At 43.8% G+C, this 21,312-nt stretch overlaps 2 non-coding genes across 2 annotated transcripts; one reads left to right on the forward strand and one right to left on the reverse strand.

Moving 5' to 3' along the window:
• Nucleotides 1–867: 867 nt before the first annotated feature.
• On the forward strand, nucleotides 868–939 carry TRNAA-CGC (transfer RNA alanine (anticodon CGC)). Its single transcript has one exon. It is a non-coding gene; the product is annotated as a tRNA-Ala (tRNA).
• Nucleotides 940–1,233: 294 nt separating this feature from the next.
• Nucleotides 1,234–1,304, reverse strand: TRNAG-GCC (transfer RNA glycine (anticodon GCC)). Its single transcript has one exon. It is a non-coding gene; the product is annotated as a tRNA-Gly (tRNA).
• Between the last annotated feature and the right edge of the window lie 20,008 nt (nucleotides 1,305–21,312).

A 21,312-nucleotide genomic window follows, 5' to 3' on the forward strand; every position in this document is an offset into this window, starting at 1 on the left:
AACAATTTTCCATTTTCTTTACAGAGACTTTGGGTGTATGCTAAGCGATTAGGGTTCGGCTTCACATAATGCATCTTCTGGAACTTTTGCTCTTGTAACTTTTCCTTGCAGCTGGGTGTTCAGAGAGCCAGCTGCTTTGAGTGATGCGCAGGGGTCTGCACCTGGCACTCCATCTCTCTCTCCCCCCAACCTTCTGCTACCCTAGATCACACCCCAAAATCCTGCACCCCAGGTCACAACCCCGTCCTAGACCCTACACCCCCTCCTCCAGGTCAGAATCCTCTCCTGATCCCGTTACTCGTGCCAAGCCAACACCCCAGCTCCCTCCCAAAACCACATTCCCTCCCAGAGCTGACACCTCACCCCCAAACTCTCTCCCAGCGCCTGCACCCCAAGCCCCTTCCCCGGGGCCCGCACAGACACCCGCCGCCCCGCCCACCTACATTTCATCCCAGAGCCTCAGGCAGGCAGGGGGAGGAGGGGCTCCGATACGGGCCGCACCACAATTTCTGTCCCCCCCCCCTCCCGGTTTGACGGGGTGGACTGAAGCGCGGGGCCGCGGGGGGGGGGCACACTCAGAGCTAGGAAGTCTCCTCCCAACTTTTTTTGCCCCCGGGCCCGCGGGCCACCAGCCGCTCCTAAGAAGGCTCCTGCCCCGGCCAGGCCCATATCGCTGTCCTGGGGCCAGGCGCGCAGGGCCGGGCCGCTGAGTGAGGCTGGCGGCTAGTGCCGGGCGCGCGGGGAGCTGTGCGGAGCGAGACCCAGCGCAAGGGAGGGGGGGGCGAACCTGGGCCCGGCGTGAGGTGGGCCGGTGGGTACGAGAGCAGGAATGATGCATAGGCCTGGCGGGAGTTACTGGGACAGCTGGGGGATGTAGCTCAGTGGTAGAGCGCGCGCTTCGCATGTGTGAGGTCCCGGGTTCAATCCCCGGCATCTCCAGCAGATTTTTTTTTTTGTTGTTTTTGCACTTTACCAACAGCTTCCAGGGGTCCCTAGTGGGTGGGCCCTGCGTCTCCGGGCTGGTGTAACCTCCAGATGCTGAGTCCTTATCATTAAAGGCATAGGCCAAGTAATAGGGACACTGAAAATAACAGAGCAAAAGCTTCTGGTGGTGTTTGGTCTTTGAATGAAATGCAGCCTGAAGGCGCTAGCAGTGAAAACAGGGAGACGTGGTGGCTTTTAAAAAGTTGATACTATGCTGGCTCAAAAAAAACAAAAAACAAAAACACATGTTGCATTGGCCGGGAATCGAACCCGGGCCTCCCGCGTGGCAGGCGAGAATTCTACCACTGAACCACCAATGCTTCATGGGGATGAGGTTTGTATATAAGAATAAGTGAAATGTGACTGTGTACAGCATTAGCATCTATATGTACTATGGTGTAAAACAAATACATTTAAATATTTGTTCCTTAAAGCAGACTATACTTTTTAAAGCCACCTTCCGCTAATTAACATTTGGTTTATATAAAATAGTCTCTAAGATGCAGAAAAATATGCAGATTAGTTTAATATCTTGGAAATTGGCTGAGACTGTGTGCAATTTTTTATTTTCTTTATTTTATGTATCTTGAGCTTGCCAGATTTTGTTACAGGGTACCATGACTTCAGTCTTCCAGGGCTCACATTATCTTCCAACAAACCAATGTATCATGACTACATTTGCAACATTGTGTCAATATTTTGGCATTTTGATACAATATGATGTATCATGTTATCTCTATTAAAAATTAACCATTGTCAACTGACAGTGTATTAGTGTAGTGTCATCACTTGCACAGAGATGCAGTAATGTCATGTTGTGACAAATGGTATAGTCTTGACCAGAGTTGTTCACTTGAAATAAGCAATGCAAATTGAGCTACGTCAATTGAATAGCTTATTTCATAATAGCGTATTTTGAAATTGGGAGCATCTACACAGCACTTATTTGAAAATAGAGCACTCTTCCTCCGACTTCCTTTACTCCTCGGACAATGAGGGTTACAAAAGTCAGAGTAAGAAGTCCTCCAACTTGACAGTATTTTAACATTATTTTGAAATAACTGCCTGTTGTGTAGACACGGACTAAGTTATTTCCAAAGGGTGTGTCTAGACTACATGCCTCCTTCGACGGAGGCATGTAGATTAGCCAGATCGGAAGAGGGAAATGAAGCCGCGATTAAAATAATCGCGGCTTCATTTAAATTTAAATGGCTGCCCCGATCTGCCGATCAGCTGTTTGTCGGCAGATCGGGGGAGTCTGGACGCGATGCCCCGACAAAGAAGCCTTTCTTCATCGACACAGGTAAGCCTCGTGAAACCAGGTTTACCTGTGCCGATGAAGAAAGGCTTCTTTGTCGGGGCATCGCGTCCAGACTCCCCCGATCTGCCGACAAACAGCTGATCGGCAGATCGGGGCAGCCATTTAAATTTAAATGAAGCCGCGATTATTTTAATCGCGGCTTCATTTCCCTCTTCCGATCTGGCTAATCTACATGCCTCCGTCGAAGGAGGCATGTAGTCTAGACACACCCAAATAACGCTACTTATTTCGAAATAATGTTGCTTGTTGATGTACCCCTAGATGCAAAGAAAAAGAATTATTTTAACACTAAGGGTACATCTACATTTCAGCGCTATTTGGGGATACCAAAATAGCTATTCCGCATCTTTTGAGTGTGCCCATAATTTCAAAATAGAACGGGTTCACTATTCCAACAGCCCTGTAAACTACATTCCACGTGGAGGAAGGGACATTTTGGAACAACGATTTATTTTGAAATAAGTGCAAGGAAGACAGCGCCAAATTTTAAAATAAGCTATTTCAAGCTCCGGGTTCAGTGTAGACGCACCACAGACAATTTTCAGCTCTCCCCCGCTTTGTGAGTTCATATAATATGTCAAAATATGAATTTGCCTATGCAAAGAGGCATATATGCACATAAACTTCGTAATTATGCATCTGACTACCCCATGTACGCTCATAAGTTGTATGTTCAAGTGAGTGAATGCGCAAATTTTCTGTGTGTGAAAACAGAGGCTGCATGAAATCAGTCTTCTTGGTTCTGAACTAGAAAGAAACTCAGTATGTTACTTCCTCTTTAGGTTATCCGATAGCATATGTCACAGAACATATGTTACCAACCATCACCATTTTGAGACTATGGAAATCCCTAACTCCTAAGGGGTTAAGTTAAAGACAAAAGGGTCTTCTTGCCTAGAATGTTAGTGATTGCGGGAGGAGAGCATAAGGAAAAGACAGGGATATAGAGCCCTTTATGCCTGCTTTATATCATCAGTGATTTTTGTTTGTTTGTTGTTTACATTAGTTTGATTGCAATTTATTTATTACTATGTATTTGGATTCTTGCTTTGCATTTTAATCTGACAGTTTTAGATACTTTATCCACAGAATAGGTATAGGAATAACTTCCCAAAGAATTAGGTAAATAATGAAAAAAACAAATGTTTTCCTTGGAAAATAACAATGAAATATTCCAGATAAATTATTTTAATATATTTTAAATTTATTCACTCAGATCCACATGCCAATTGAATAATGAAAAAAGGCAAATATATTATTTCAAAACACAGCAATGTTTGTTCTAATAAAATATTTGCTAAATATTGATCACTCAGATCCAATTAATTCGATTAGGAATTTCCTTTGAGCAGCAAAAGCTAAAAGACACCTAAGACCCAGATTCTGCAAAGAGAAACCTGTGTGGAGATACCTTACTTATGCAAAGTCCCTCGGAAGTCAGCTGAACAGCTTAGCTTTCTGCGGTGTGGTTCTCTTGGTAGGATTAGGCATTAGGTGATTAAAGGGATAGGTTTTAGTTATGTTGAATTGCAATCTTCAAGAAACTGTCTTGACTGATTTACAGGGTTGCCACCACAGAGCCCTATGGTTTAGCAAGGTTTGTGTGATCAGCAACCAACCCCCTGATCATTTTGGCTATGTCTACACATAATGTTGAAATAATGGCGATGTGGAGGTCTTCTTACTCCAACTCCTGCAACCCTCATTTTACAAGGAGTAAGGGAAGTCGGAGGAATAGTGATCTGCCTCGGACTTCCTGCTGTGTAGACAGTGCCAAAAGCCAAAATAAGCTATTTCGACTTAAGCTACGCAATTGACGTAGCTCAAGCTGCGTAGCCGATTTCGGCTTTAGCCTTGCTATGTAGACATACCCTTTCAGAACAGTTCATTAGCACGAGTACTGAATTAACAGAGTTTTGAAAACTGTTACCCTAAATGGCTAAGGCACTTTTTGCATCTGTTTATGACATCCAGCCAGCAGAGCTAACCTGAATAGCACTGTGACGTGGGAAAATCAAAAGCAATTTGCAGACATTCTTTTACTGCAGCTCCAATATAAATCTAGAATTAGAACATGCCTGGAGCACCTTTGAAAATATCATATCATGGACTCATAGTGCGCTTTCCTCTTTAAAAATGGTGGTAAAGAAAAGATTTCTGAAACAAGTGATTATATGCAGATTTATGGTACTAGACAGTGGGGGCTAAGAAATATAGCAACACTCTGAAATAACTATCTTAAACTAAGTCAAAGTACAAGTACTTTCCCTCAAAAAAAGTTTCAGTTGTCTCTCATGTCATTTGCCACATTAAAACAAAGTGGATACACATTCATAAATCACTTAGTTATAAAAGCATTTGATATAGGCTACCTAGGCAAACTTCATTTTTCTCTGGGCTTGTGGATTATGGCTGCATGCCGCATAACTAATTTTTAATTTGTAGCATAAGAGATAAGGGACATTTCTTACTACTAGACTCCAACAGTTCTGACAATAAGATTTAGAGTTCATTTCAATTTTTTGAATACTTTATTTTTCAAAAAGATAAAATAAATGCGTTGTATTTCTGTGGCGATTTTATTTGCATTCTTTTTTTCTTACAGCAAAAGCAAAAAATATATTATAGTACTGAGATATTATGAACTATTTGGCTGCATGAACAAAACAGATACATATTTATCATACAAATTTTCTATTGACATGTAATTGGTTGACATTATTGAAAAACTGTTTTTATATTCTTCATGTGCTACTGCACAGTGGTGCCTGGAGATTCCCAAATGTTTTTCTGACTCATTATGATTTGGAATGCTGCTATCATCAGATTGTGATGGGGGAAAATGTCACAAGGGTATTATTTAGACAGCTTGAGCCCCTGAATTATTTTCAAATAGGTAAAAAGGTTGCAAAAGGGACAAAAGCCTTTTGACTGAACAGATCTGGACAGTCACCGAAAACCAATACATCCTATATCAGCCCCCAAGTTTACTTCTGCACCAATGGAAAAATACAGAAATAATTGTACAGTATAAACTTCTTGACATATACACTTCTTATAGTAAAGAGTGTATAAACTATTACAAGAAACTATTATAATAAACTATTACAAAACTAACAGAGGTGATGCATGTGGGGGAAGGGACATACAGAATCACATGCCTCCACAGATCTGTTGCTTGGCTCATGCTCTCTGTGTATGAGTATGTTCCATAAGGGTGCGTCTACACTGCACCCTTATCTTGAAATAAGCTACACTATTTGCACTATGCAAATTGAGTAGCTTATTTCAAGGTAATTTCAAAAGAGCTTATTTTGAAATTTGGTGCTGTCTACACAGTGCCAAATTTTGAAATAAAGCGCTAGTCTGACAAGTCCCTTAACCCTCACAGAAAGAGGGTTACAGGGGCACCAGAATAGCACACCCATTATTTTGAAATATATTTTGAAATAACAGGTGTGTTTAAAGTTTAACAGGTATCCTGAAATAGCGCTGCTGTCTAGACATAGCCTAACACTGCTAAAGCTGGCTGCTCTCCCTCTGCCCCCTCCCCACTTTACTAGCAGCAGGCACAGGTACTCTCTGACTACAAACATATTTATATTGTTTTGTTTAAACTTACACTCCTTGAATATTTGCTCACTAGTATATATGGCATAAAATAAGACTAATTCTTTACTATTCCTAGAAACAATATAACTATGAAATAAATGTAAATCCATAGAGCCGTCCTCACCCATATGCAGAATATGCAGCTGCATATAGCACCTGAAAATGTGGGTCATCACTGGGCCTTAATATCCATTTATCCACTTCTTTTTATCTCTGTTCTGTGGCTCTGCTTCCTCAGGAGAGGCTCTAGTTAACATAAAAGCGAAAAAGCCTGTCAGACCTATTAGCAGAACATTGAACCTGTGAAAGAGCTATTCAAGTGGCAATGAAGCCATTTAACAGGCATTTGCCCACCTCAGATATATACTGTCATTTTCTGAATTTAATGTGCTAGTCTACGGGCCCTTAGCTTAAAATTTGATTTAAAAATATTTCATTAGAGTGTTGCTGAAGATTATAAAATCATGTCTCTAAAAATTGTCTCCTCCCCCCCCCCCCCCCCCCCCCCTGGCTGCCATAGAGCAGAGGGGCACCAGTTTACTAGTACTGCATAGAGCCCCATAAATCCTAAGGACAGCCCTGTAAATACATGCCCTTCTGTGGGTCTAACTTGGTTCATACTCTGTACCTTTTGTACCTTTTTTTTAAAACTAATTCCAGACCTGAATATCCCCAACTCTAGATGAAGTGTATGAACAGGCTAAGAACAGTGGACACTAATTGTAAACCAATAAAGTGACTACTTTGTTGTATTATGGATTCACATTCTCTAGAAATTAAAGAAAACTTGGGCTACCATATAACTTCTTTCCCAGGAGCAAGAGCACATCGTTTTTTTGTTTAATTGGCCCTAACGTACATTGGGCATTTTAAGATAGTTATCTATATAGACAGAAAGAATAAATATATATTATAAAGCCTTCAGCAAAGATTGTTTAAACAAAACAAATGAAACAATTGCTGTAATCTTTAAGGTAAGACTTACAATGTCGAACAACTTGTCAGTTCAAGTTAAAAGTTTTAAGGCCTAGCAATTTTGACAATGTCCCTTTAAGCACAGCGAGAGCATAGGAACTTGTAGGACAGGAAAAGGTCACTTGGTCACACAAATCTGCCTTCTTTAAGTTTACCTCAACCCCCAGTAGGCCTGTCCCAATTAATTATTTAAATACACGAAGAAAATATTTATGTAGGAAAAAAGTCTAAATATTCTGATATTGCCAAACATATTGCTGGAAAAGAGCAGAGAACATGAAATACAATCACCAAGTTTAATATGCTATCAGTCATTTGTATCTGGTAATTTTTTGTCTCCTCAGAAACACATGTACAGTATTAGCTAAATGGAAACTCCTGGATTTCCTCATTTCCCTTTATTTTCAGTTGCCTAGTTCTGCAACACAAAAGGTCACTAAACAAAAATTGACAAGAAACATAACTAATGTTGAACTAATTCTGTTTCAGTAGACAGCTATTGATTACATAGCTAGCAATTTGCATAAGTTCCTTGTGAATTTTTATGCTCCCATGAAAGCATCTGTTCTTATACATTATCTGAATGCCTATGTTAATTACCAGTACTTAGTTAAAGAAACAAAATATGTGTAATGTGAAGAGGATAACTTAGACAACATGGGATTCAAACTGTGTTTATTTGTTAAATGCACTGAAATGTGCATTGATGTATCTTTGGACAAGTTTCCTAATATTTTTTACTCATTACTTGAACTGTTGCTGGAGAAAGTTTAGGGACAAAGTGACAGACTTGAATGTTTGCTGGAGTTGTTACTGTCTCTCATATAGAAAACAAAAACAAACAAACAAACAAAAAAAGCAGGGTTCTGTCATAATCCAGGCCACAACCCAAAACCAGTAAGGGATTCTGCTGTGTAATTCTAGGTACCTCAGCTGTTTGGCTGCTCGGGCTCACAGCCTGGACACCAAGGATAGGTCTACACAGCAACATTATTTCGAAATAACTTAGGATATGTCTACACTTGCAGCCTAATTCGAACTAGGGCTGCAAATGTAGGCATTCAGAATTGCAAATCAAGCCCGGGATTTAAATATCCCGCACTTGATTTGCATCTTCCCGGCCGGGAGCCATTTTTGAAATTTACAAGCCCGAAGTAACCGCCCGCGTCTACATGCGGCAGTGAAACGGGCATTCAAAATAAAGCCCTAGTTCAAATAAAGCCCTACCTGTTATTCCTCCTGTAATGAGGTTTAACAGGTAGTTCGAACTAGGGCTTTATTTCGAATGCCCGTTTCACTGCCGCGTGTAGACGCGGGCAGTTACTTCGGGCTTGTAAATTTCAAAAATGGCTCCTGGCCGGGAAGATGCAAATCAAGTGTGGGATATTTAAATCCCAGGCTTGATTTGCAATTCTGAATGCCTACATTTGCAGTCCTAGTTCGAATTAGGCTGCAACTGTAGACATACTCTTAGTCCACATCTACACAGCAGGCAGTTATTTCAAAATAGTGTCAAAATACTGTCAATCTGGAGGACTTCTAATGCCAACACCTGTAACCTCATTACAGGCAGTCCCCGGGTTACGTACAAGATAGGGACTGTAGGTTTGTTCTTAAGTTGAATCTGTATGTAAGTTGGAACTGGTGTCCAGATTCAGCCGCTGCTGAAACTGATCAGTTTCAACAGCAGCTGAATCTGGATACCAGTTCTGACTTACATACAGATTCAACTTAAGAACCCCAGGCATCCCCAAGTCAGCTGCTGCTGAAACTGATCAGCGGCTGATTCCAGGAAGCCCGGGGCAGGGGCTTCCTGTAGTCAGCCACTGGTCAGTTTCAGCAGCGGCTGACTTGGAGATGCCTGGGGCAGAGCAGCTGGGGTGCTGCTGGGTTGGTCCAGTAGCGCCACCGCTCCTTGGCGCTACTGGACCAACCCAGCAGCACCCAAGCTGCTCTGCCCCAGGCGTTCTGATTCAGCCGCTGCTGAAACTGACCAGCAGCGGCTGAATCAGGACGCTTGGGGCAGAGCAGCTGGGGTGCTGCCGGGTTGGTCCAGTAGCGCCCAGAGCGGCGCTACAGGACCAACCGGCAGCGCCCCAGCTGCTGTACCACAGGCGTCTGGAGCAAAGCTGCGGAGCATGGGGGCAGCGGGACAGCCCAGAGGCGCCGTGACTGTCCTGCTGCCCTCGGGCTCCACGGCTTTTCTCTGCTTTGCTCCCCGTCCCCCTGGTCTGCAGACCAGAAGGACGGGGAGCAAAGCGGCGGAACACGCGGGCAGCAGACGTGCGTCTGGGCTGTCTGCTGCCCGCGTGTTCTGCCGCTTTGCTCCCCGTCCTTCTGGTCTGCAGACCAGGGGGACGGGGAGCAAAGCAGAGCAAAGCGACGGAACACGCAGGCAGCGGACAGCCCGCGTGCTCCACTGCTTTGCTTCATCTCCCTGGTCTGCTGGAGACCAGGAAGAGGGCCCCGTTCGTAACTGCGGATCCGACGTAAGTCGGATTCGCGTAACTCGGGGACTGCCTGTATATGAGAAGTAAGGGAAGTCGGAGGAAGAATGCTCTATTTTGAAATAAGTGCTGTGTAGATGCTCTCAATTTCAAAGTAAGCTATTTTGAAATAAGCTACGCAATTGAAGTAGCTCAACTTGTGTAGTTTATTTTGAGTTAAGCCCTGCTGTGTAGACACATCCCAACAGTCAGCAGGCCAGCATGCAGCAGCCTGAGTCTGGGTGTGCTTTGCAGCCCTGCTGCAGTGCCCTAACCCCACCAGCCTTTGTACAGCACAGCACCCTGATACTCTACACTCTTTGGTTACTACTTGAAGAAGTGACCCCAATGCACTTCCAATGCAAGAGGAAAAGGGGCTCACTGCTGTTTGGTAGTGAGTTTCAGTTAGCCTGACTAGCTCAGTGTGCCCCAGTTCATTAATGGATCACATAAGATTTCATTAAAAAACTAACAGCACATTGAACTTTAATATTCTTGCATGTTTATATAGGAAACACCCAAAAGGCCATACAAACTTAAAGGAAACCTGGAACTGAAATGTGTTTATCAGACAAATCTAGGGAGTGGGTGTAAACAGGCTTATTTGGGGAGATATTTTAAGGAGCCAGTCTTAGTTTTTTTTTTTTTTTTTTTTAAAGGAACTGCAAGCTATAGTCTAACATTCCCACAGACTTTGGGGCTGCTGCTAGCTACCTAGAGACTGCAACAATGTTCCTGTATTATATTTTATTTATTGTATCTGCTGAGCCTCCAAGATTACCACATAGGCTTTATCCCACTTCTAACCTCCCACCTCATTCCTCCTTCCCCAGGGCACAGAAGCCATTAAATGAGAGAATATGCTCATTATCCTGATTATACGTGAGATAATGGGTTTCAGTTACTACAAGGTGGTGATATAAGGAAGCAATATTATGAAAAAAGACAAGAATGAAGAAGCAGAAAAATCTACAATCTCATTCCATCCTATATATCAGCATCATCCAGTTTCTGGCAGCGTGAGGTTGTATGTACTGTTTCTTTTACACCTCAGTGGGAAACCAAGCAGTAAGTAGTGCCTTTTAGATCTATGACCCATACATGCACCAAAAAAAATCCTGTGCCCTATCCCATCATCTCCCAATGCCCATAGTCCCTTTTGAGTTCAAAGGATTGCGTGATTTAGAACATAAGATAACTGTTTGGTCATCTTTGTAAGGAGGTTAGGTTGAAGGTATGGCAGATGTTGTCAAAGGATGTTGTGGGTGAGAGCTAGAAGCACAGAACGGTGCTCCTACAGAAAGAGAGATAGGGGTTGGGGTGGATGGGAGGCTTGATTGCTCCTGAGTGAGGAGGTCGTAATGCTGCTGCTATTAGGGTAGGTTTTTCCCTTTCCTATCTCTGCTTGCATAATACAGTAATTCCTTGCTTAATACGTGTCCGCTTAATACATTTTTGTGGTAGCATGATTTTTTTTAGGGAACATTTTTTGAACAACAGGACCTGTCTCTGCAATAACACAATTTCCCCTACCAACCAGCTAGTCACCGGCAACTGCACGGGGCTTCCCCTGCCTCCCTGCAAAGCGGCAGAGGTTCACCGCTCGCCGCGCCATTCCCCAGCGACCCCCTCTGGCTGGATGCTTTGTTCTGTCTCCTCTGCCCCCCACTTGCAGACGGCAGCTGGGTTTCTCCAGCTGGCCGGCCACCGGCAGCTGTGCGGGGCTTCCCCCTGCCTCTGGAGGTTCGCTGCTTGCTGTGCCATTCCCCAGCAATCCTCTGGGGATGCTTCGCTCCCTCTCCTCTGCTCCCCATTTACAGCCAGTGGTTGGGTTTCCCCAGCTTGCCGGTCACTGGCAGCTATGCGGGGCTTCCCCTGCCTCCTTACAAAGTGGCGGAGGTTTGCCACTCACCGTGCCGTTCCCTGGCGACCCCTCCTCGCCAGACGCGAGGCATCAGCCAGAGAGGGTCGCCGAGGAACAGCGCGGTGAGCGGTGAACCTCTGTTGCTTTACTGGGAGGCAGGGGAATCCCCGTGCAGCTGCCGGCGACCAGCCAACTGAGGAAACCCAGCTGCCGGCTGCAAGCCCCCTCCCCTGTCCTTCCCTTCCCTTCTCTAGAGCCAAACACTTCCCCTCCCTGCTATAACCCAGTCTCCTTTCTCCCCCAACCTTATGTCCTGGTCTCAGCTGCTAACAAGTGCAGGCTGGAGCTGCGACCGCACGTGCGCTTAAAACGCAACCTCCACCTTTTCCATTATTTTCAATGGGAAAATTGACCTCGCATAACACGTTTTCACTTAGCACGATCATTTTCTGAAACATATCTACCGCGTTAAATGAGGAATTACTGTATTTGGCACTGGAGACTGGATAGCACACTGCTCTAGGAAACTATGAGGGTGGTTTCTTAGCTCCTTGAACCTGCTCAGCTTATACAGGAGCTGTCCCATGTCCAGGATAGAGAGGAGCTGCTCTCTCTGCCTTGAAGAGAGGCTGGGGAGGCAGGAAACTATCACAAGCAAAAAGAGAAGGTGATAGAAACAAAGAGTCCTTTCCCTAATTTGGCCCTGGTCTCTGCTGGGTCCTAGCACCCTTTCCAAGGGTGTAAAGGCCTCTGACTGTGCATGATTCAGCATGGCCCCAGGCAGTGGCTTTTCACTTTGGATGCTGTTGTAAGGAGAAGCTCTTTTAGGAGGAAGTGGGCAAAGAAAGATAGAGTAGCTTTAGGGACAGTAATGTGTCCCTTATTCTAATACATTTCCTTGTTAAGTCTTATATAAAAACAACTCCATGATCCTCTATCATTGTCATCATGTGAGAAGCAGAAAATTCACTTAAGCTGGCAGGAATGACTCAGTGGGCATTCACTGGATATTAAGGGTGCTTCTACACAGCACCCAAAACTTGGAATAATATGCTCTTTCAAGCAATCCCTTATCCTCCATTTAACAAGTTTTACAGGAATGGAGAAATAGTGCATTATTACAAAATTTGGCGCTGTGTAGACAGCACAAAATATTTTGAAATAACAAGAGCATTTCTAAGACACAGGGTAGCTATATTAAGAGATCCCTATACTGTGGTATCTCAAAATAGCTACCCCACATCTTAGAAACACATACATTATTTCAAAATATTTTTCGAAAAAACGGGCGCGCTATTTCACCATCCCTGTAAACCTCATTCCACGAGAGTTAAGAGATGGCTCAAAATAGCACATTATTTCAAAATTTGGCACTGTGTAGAGAGCATCAAATTTTGAAGTAGACTATTTCAAAATAGACTCAAAAAAAGCTACGCAATTTGTGTAGCGTAAATTGAGTATCGTACTTAGAGTTATGGCTGCTGAGTAGACCCAGATTCTGATATCAGTATAAAATTGCAATATGTCCACTAGCATTACTGGAGGGTGTGAGAACATATTTCTGGCAGGGACTGTATTGGATCACAGCTCATGAAAGTGCCTCGGGATCACAGGAGGGTGCCCCAGGGAGTCTGAGCCCTTTAGCTTCTGATTGTCCAAGGATGCAATCTGTATTTATACAATGCATAGAGAGAATGCTTTGTGTAATAGAATAAGGAATGGATACACTACAGTACCTAGTAACACTTAAACTACAACACTATTTCATATGACCAGCCATCTTAGGTTGACAAATTTGACCATGGCAAATTCTGCCATCCAGTGTTGTGCTAGAAAAGGGCTACTCAACTTTGGAAGCCCCGGGGGCCACAGTGATACAGCACCTGCCGAGGGCTGCAACTTAAGTATGGTTGCATATACATGCAAATATAGCATCTTTCACACTGATGGGCATGAATATAAAAATTAAGGCAAGACTACACAACATACAGACCCCATTTTAAGTCAGTTCTGCTGATATTAATATGCGAGCGACATATTGAGTAGCCCTGTGCTAGAGGAAGCTATGAGGGTGCATCTACACTGCTCCGAAACTCAAAATAAGAGATGCAATTTGAGCCACGCAAATTATGTATCTTATTTCAATCTTATTTCAAAATAGCTTATTTCGTAATTTGGTGCTGTCTACACAGCATCAAATTTTGAAATAACCCACTTTTCTGAAATGTCCCTTACTCCTCATGGAATGATGTTTACAGGGACATTGGAATAGCGAGCCTGAAATAACGGGCTTGCTGTTAAGATGTGGGATAGCTATTTTGGGATATTCTGGTATCCCAAAATAGCATTGCAGTGTAGATGTAGTCTGAGAGACCCTCATGAACCCATTGTTAACATTCCACATCAAAATAAAGGGAAGATTGAGGTGATTTCCCTTGCTTCTAGGGAGGTTGTCTCTTTTCTAGGTATTGATTAAGAGTATACCAGAAGCTTATAATCATCTGTAGATTGCAGACAAATACTGCTCAAGAGCTAACTGTACTGTCAGACATCACTTATTTCCATTGCCTGCCTTCTGAAGACAGTGAAGATGCCAGTGTTCCCATTCTAGGAGCTTGGGCTTGGCCATTAAATTATATTTTGTATTCAGCATCAAATAACGTGACCTGTAACTATACACTTTTTAAAACAAAAAGTGTGACTTGCATTTTTTGCTGACAAACCAATTTTTAAAATTTTATCATGACAAACAACAAACTGTAGTAATGATTACAATACATTTTTCTTTTAATGAGAAAATGAATGGATTCCCCACTTCTCCTCAAGCACATGCACTCCTGAAATACAAGGTTTATCACACTTTAATGGGGAACATCTTTGCAGGAACCCCCTGATAATATATTGACATGTTCCTAGTGTAACGCTGTTCAACTAGATTTCTGAATAATCAAGTGATACTTGATATCAGCAGCCGGAGAGGGGGAAAACACATTTCTAAATATTTAATCATAGCTATGACTAAGTACTTTTGTTCTCTGAAAATAGTAATTATAATAGATCCCTCTTGAAGAAATCTCAGAATTCAGATTCTGCTGTTGTTTTCTTCATTATATGTTTCTACTTCTATGCTGTTATTATTAAGAGATGGAATGAAAAATAAAAAAAATTAGTTGAAGAAAACAGTAGCAGTATGAACAAATTTTCTTCAAGAGAAGAACTCTTATGATTAGGGGTCTACCAAATCTGTGGCTGTGAAATTCTCATCTCAGACTGTGAAATCTGGTTTCTTCCATGAAATTTGCTCTCCAGTTGCCCATCTCTTGAGGCAGAGCAGAAAGTGGCAACTGCTGCCTGGGGGCCAGCTCTAACAGCAGTGCCACCCCCAGCCATAATGAAGTACGTGTGGCAATGCCATAACCCCTTAATAAGATTGCAATGCCCTCTTGGATCCAGGGCCCTAGTTTGAGAAATGCCATGAAGAAATCCCATATATTTCATGGGTTGGTCATAGCATAAATAGTAAATATTATGGATGTGTAACACATTTGCAAAATTTGCTATTTATACCATGACCAATGCGCGAAAATTGTGTGATTTCTCTGCAATTTAAGTCAAGCCCTACTTATGATATATAGTTTTGGCATATAATCAAGAATTGATAATATTTTTCTCAGTGTTCCCTTGTTAATGAAAAGAAACTGCCTCAGGGATTGAGGACAAAAGGTGAGCTCTTTTCCTTAACCCAGCACCTGCTGAGCACTTGATTCTGAGCCATTTGTAATTCTGGTCCTGCTGTACATCCCAAGTAACAAGCTGCATGCAGAATCAGAAGATAATAATGTAACTTAGGCATTAAATAAAACAATATACTCAAAGGAATGATTTTAAAAAATGTTTAAGGCACTATTCAACTGTGAAAAGAATCTGTTTTAATGTTGTTTAGATCCTGTACTGTTTTAACTTATGAACCTATCTTAAGCGCCACCTAAAGGATCTGAAAAAACGATATGTTCAGTAGTTGTCTTCTAATTAAGGTGGGGCAGGATTAAATATTGTATGCTGGGTTTTGTGTACACAAATTTTGTAACTGTAGCTGATCAGCAAACATGGGCCCTGGATAGCTGCATTTAGATATCTATAGCAATAAAGTGGGTATCTACAGATTTGCAGGGCTCTAGCTATTTGCGTGGTTTTGTTACCCAAGAACTCAGTAACAAGAATAAATGTAAAACTAAGATCTGTGGAGTTTTGTTCCTGACACCAGAAGAACAGGTTCCCCAACACAGTATCTATCACCAGTGGATAATTGCCCAATGAAAACACAATTCAGGTATAAAGTTCACAAATCTATTAAAGAATTTGGAACAGTACACAGCATATACCTACACAACACAATAGTAAAACCCCAGTATACCAATTATAAATCCAACTCCACACTCTAAGAATGGAAGGAAAGAAGATAGGAAAGTTCTCCTAACAAACAGGTAAGTTAAAATACTTTACAGTCTCTGGCCATGATGTTAAACCGCAGGTCGGCAGAGAAGATGACCTAGGTAGGACCTACTACCCAGTAGCTGCAAGCAGCCACAGGGGAGGAACTCTAGGTAGCTCAGTCCCACGGCAGTAGATGTTTCGCAGCAGATGTTCCTTAGATGTTAAGGTGGGAGAGAGTGGATGGCACTGTCCAGAACAGAACCAGGTCTTCACCATAGGTCTGCAGTCGGAGTGGCACCTCAGGTGGTGGGGCGAATCAGTGAACTTCAACGTAGTGTATTCCCAATACCACACCTAGGCCTTCACCATAGGTGGTATGGAGAAAACACCCTTGATAGCTCAAAGGCTCCGCAGCACCACTGCAGTACGGCTGTCTCTGGTCTGGTATCCTCAAACTTGAACGCCTGGGCTTCACCACAGCATGTGAGGGAACAAGCAGCAGCACTGATGACGATCTTGATGAGTCACTGGACAGGCAAGGACAGGGCATGGCACTCTGAGTGGGTGGTACTTTTATGTCTTTTGTGGGGGGGAAATGGATGATTGACAGCAACATACGTTGTGCACATTCTGAGGTAAAATGTGAGTCTGGCGCGAAAAACCAGTTCAAGCCTGTTCTTGTTTACCTCCACAGTAGTCCCAAAGACAAAATAGAGTTTAAAATTCCAAGATGGAGTCTCTTGTGATTTTAAAATGGAGTCCAACTTGCATATATGATCAGTTTTTTTAAATAAATCAATTGCTGCCAACAGTTTGGAGAGGAGATTGTCTAATAAAGGTGATAATTTAAACAGATTTCACTCTCTGTTGGATTTGTTCATATTCAGATGAGACACTTGACCCCTTTCCTTATTTATTTATTTTTACTCAGTCATGATTGTGTTGGTCTTTGAGGATTCATAAAACACAAAAGGTTTCAGAGTTCAAAATGTGCTCACTTGGGAAAAATGTGTGTAATTATCTTTTAGATTTTTACGATGCCTTTTATTTTGAATGATCCAGAAGCACTTGGAAAACTGTAGGCATGCATCATTGGTAGCAACTGCAGATGTCTGGTTACAAATGACTACCAATAAGTGGATGCTTATCTGTTAATGGTGTTGATTACACTCAGTTAAGCCTCCTCCCCAGGAGCTAGATAAGCAGCTCTGAGCCCGGGAAGAAGGCTTCATTGCCAGCTTTACTCCCGAGGAGGAGGCTTTGCTGCTGCATTGAAGCCTCCTCAGCTGGGAGCCGAGCTGGGAAGGCAGGGGCTGGCAGGCTCGCTCCTGGGGAGGCTATGCTAAGGGCTAAGCTTTATACTGAAGAGCATGCAGTGCAGGTAACGGAGTTTGGACTAAGGGGGATTTAAAAATGGCGGTGCCCGGGAAGATGCAAATGAAGATGCAAATGAAGCCTGGGATATTTAAATCCTGGGCTTCATTTGCAACTTTGAATGCCTACATTAGCCTCCCTAGTTCAAACTAGGGGGCTAGTGTAGATATACCCAAAGAGGCTTCTAATGAAGCCTATTTAGCCCTATTCTTTGAACAGTTTAGAGCAGTGGTTCCCAAACTTTTTGGCATCACGCCTCCTTTTTGATTTTTTAGAATCCCTCATGCCCCTCCCCCCCGCAAAAAAAATAGCAGAAAAACTTGTTGAGCAAAAGAAAGAAAGAAAGAAAAAGGAACTGACTGGGGCCGAAAAACAAAAATAGCAGCAAAACGTAAGAGGGGGAGCAATTGACCGGGGAGGGGGAACGATCTGGGTTGCCTCGCACCCCCCCATGAATTTCTTCATGCCCCCCCAGGCAGGCCCACCCCCCTGTTTGGAAACCCATGGTTTAGAGCATGGGTTCCCAAACTGGGGGGGCGTGAAGCGACCCAGCCTCCCCCCCCATCAAGTTTTGCTGCCCTGCTCAGTTATTTTTTTTTCCTCAACAGGTTTTGCTGCTTTGTTTTTGGCGGGGGGGAGGGGGAGTGAGGGTTTTTTCAAAAATCAAGAAGGAGGGCATGATGCCGAAAAGTTTAGGAACCACTGGTTTAGAGAAACAGGTCAAACTAGCCTAGGGAGTACCCCTTGCGAGGGGGTGAAGCCAGAATATCTGTTCCCACCTTTCTTACTCTCACAGCGGTATGGCAGTCAAGCCATTGCTTAACAAGGTCCTTTCTGCTGAGCTTGGCCCCCTTCCTTTGGAACAGATTAAACACAGTCTTCCTTCCCTGTATTCTTACAATAATTATAACATTGTTAGCAGCATTTCAATACCCATGCATTTAGTACTAACATGTTTTCTGACCAAACACCAGCCAAGTTGATTACAATAAGCAAAACACTGCTCCGTCTGTTGAATAGCTAAGTAAAGCAGGAGCAAAGTGTATTTACATAAACACATCCAATGTTTCTTCCCCTCCCAGCTCAGTGTCAGGGAAATATTCCTTCAGATCCTGCTTACATGTAAATCAAGGTTTGGATTTTGAACTCTTCTTTCTTCCTTACTTCCTTCACCTATGTAAAATTCTGAGCATTTGGTTTGAGCCTAACTCCATATATTCAGAGAAAACAAGATCCTAGTTCTTAAGTTCTCATCTGAAGAACTCAATTCCCAAAGCAAACTTTATGATACCTAGTTTTCAACCCCTCAAGGGCAAAGAAATGTGATGTTCTAGGGAACGGAAAGCTCCTAACTTTCACAACAGTGACACCTTCCTTTTGTTTTAAAAGTATTGCTGTGTCTATTTTATTTGAGATATTCAAGCTGCCAAAATTGGAAGCAATGACTATTACTTACTTTGCAAAATTTTGAAAGCCAACACTGAGTAAGAGGAAGTATTTACTGCTGTTCGGTGATATCCATGTATTAGTCCAGCATCCAATTTAGTTCATCTGGTTATAGCTGAGCTAATGTGTATGTGCAACTGGAGAAGGATTGGATTCCTATGGACTCCTCAGATTGGACCTGCTGCTGACATTTAGCTGGCTGCCAAGAGACTGGAGCATGCCTCAGGGACAGCATGTGTGGGTGGGAGATGGGCCCTATCACTGAAGTGCAGCAGCAGCTTATTTTTCTGTGCCTAGCAGATGACATGTCTTGTCCTGGGCAGAAAGCATGTTGACTAGGCATTGAACAGGGAAGTACAGCAAGGAAAGTAGCTCTTGGGAAGGAGCCAAGAAACTTGGTAAGTGGCACTCACTGTTCCCTTCATCCTAAGAAAGCAGGTGACTATGCATGGTCTTTTGAGGCCCTCACATCCCATTTCCCTTAGGCAACAGATCTAGGCAGTGCAGGGGAAAAGACAGGCTGATGGTGAGCTCAGGTATTTATAAAGAGCCGTAGAATCAGGTAACCTGTGAGTCTAGCATGGGTTTTTCAGTGGGCTTCACCTAGTGCAAAGACCCAACTGCAAAATGTAAAGATTAATCTGGTGGTATTCTTCACTTCCTCCCAGGCACAATGCAAGGCAGGAGCAGCCAGTTTGCAAGGGTTGGGCAGCACTCCCTGCACGCTGGAGCTAAGCACTTCTGCTCCTTTTACTGGGGCTTTACCATTATACTGGGTGAACAAGATGCCTGTTAATCAGGCCACGGTGACCTGGTCCCCTTGAACTTCTTGTATTTCTTAGTACCTGAAAAGCCCATAAGCTGATGCTGTGTACTGTGGGGGTTGGGAGTGTTGGCTGGATACTACATTGGCTCCAGTGCATCCGTCATTGCCTCCTCATCTTAAGGTGCAGAGAAACAAGGCTCCCCTCTTAACAGAAGGGAAGAGACACACAACATTCATCTAAATAGCAAGAGAAGTGAATATACAGGAAAAGAAGGGAGGTCAGAGGGTCAGAACAAGGATCCAGAAAGGAACATGAGACAATCCTCACTGCTTTAAGAAGGAATGAAGGGACCGAGTGGATTCCTTTCTAGGATTCATGCTAGAATGAGAGCTCAGGGAAGGGCCCCACAGTGGCAGAGAGAAGGCCTCACAGTGACATCCATCTTCCTTCCGGTCCTGCAAAATGGTAATTTGGACTAGTGCCAGGAAGAGGCTGATGTAAGTGACCTCTGAGGCCGCTTCTCTGTCTTGTATGTTCCCCCATTCCCAGGTCTTGATTGGCTTGGGGGCAGGAAAGCAACAGGGAAGCCTTGGGCTGGATCAACTGCGGACCCTATCTTGTCCACCTCTGTTGTAGAGGAATCTTCTAGTGCAGCATTTCTCACACTGGGGAGGGAGGGGGTCTCATCCTACAAGGGGGTGGCAAAGCAAGCGCAGGAGGGTTGTTTATAGGGTCACCATATGTTGGGGTTTTCTCATCGATGACATCTTCTTTAGTCCTCTGATCTCTGTCCAGGCAGACTTTGGAAATATGAAAACATGCCCATGACTTTTCCTTGACTTCAGAGCGCAGTGGCTGGAGTGGCAGCTGCTCTCTGCCACCCAGTCTCATAGTAGCAGCTCAGAAGGAAGAGTGGCAACAATCATAACTTGCTGCACTTCCTTCTGTGCTGCTGGTGACGCTGTCTTCAGCATTAGGCTCCTGTTCCCTCTGGCTGCACAGCTTGGAAGGTAGAGATGTCACCATCAGCGGCACAGAAGGAAGAGTGGCAATACCATGCCACACCACTCTTCCTTTTGTGCTACTGCTGACCACAGTGCTGCCATTTGAGCTGGGCACCTGGCCATTGCTCTGTGACTGCCTAGCTCAGAAAGTAATATTGCCAGTAGCAGCAGTGCAGAAGGAAAGCTGACAATAACATAACATGACACTCGTCTTTCTGTACTGCTGCTAGCCGCAGCGTTGAGTTCTGTGCTGGGTGTGCTGCTCTCTGGCTGCTCAGTATGGAAAGCAGTGCTGCCTCCATCAGCAACATAGAAGGAAGTGTAGCAGTAGGAAATCATCCTTCCTTTTATGTTGCTGCTGGTGGTGGGATTGACATCCAGGTTAGGCACCTGACCAGTTGCCACAGGTTCCCAGCCACACGTTTATAAGGAAGTGCCACCACCAGCACAGAAGGATGTGGACGCATTGGAGAGGGTCCAGCGGAGGGCAACCAAAATGATTAGGGGGCTGGAGCATATGACTTATGAGGAGAGGCTGAGGGACTTGGGTCTGTTTAGTCTGCAGAAGCGAAGAGTGAGGGGGGATTTGATAGCAGCCTTCAACTTCCTGAAGGGAGGTTCCAAAGAGGATGGAGAGAGGCTGTTCTCAGTACTGACAGATGGCAGAACAAGGAGCAATGGTCTCAAGTTGTGGTGGGAGAGGTCCAGGTTGGATATTAGGAAAAAATATTTCACTAGGAGGGTGGTGAAGCACTGGAATGGGTTACCTAGGGAAGTAGTGGAGTCTCCATCCCTAGAGGTGTTTAAGTCTCGGCTTGACAAAGCCCTGGCCGGGTTGATTTAGTTGGAATTGGTCCTGTCTAGAGCAGGGGGCTGGACTTGATGACCTTCTGAGGTCTCTTCCAGTTCTATGGTTCTATGATTCTATGAAGAAAAGCAATACCATATGATGCCACCCTTCTTTCTCGACCACTGCATCCTCCTGTCAGCTCCCAATTTCCCACTCTATGGCATCACAGTTTGGAATTCAGCACTGCTGCCAGCA

This window comes from Pelodiscus sinensis, chromosome 7, assembly GCF_052426305.1.
Source record: "Pelodiscus sinensis isolate ZL-2025 chromosome 7, ASM5242630v1, whole genome shotgun sequence".
In the NCBI taxonomy this organism is placed as follows: Eukaryota; Metazoa; Chordata; order Testudines; family Trionychidae; genus Pelodiscus; species Pelodiscus sinensis.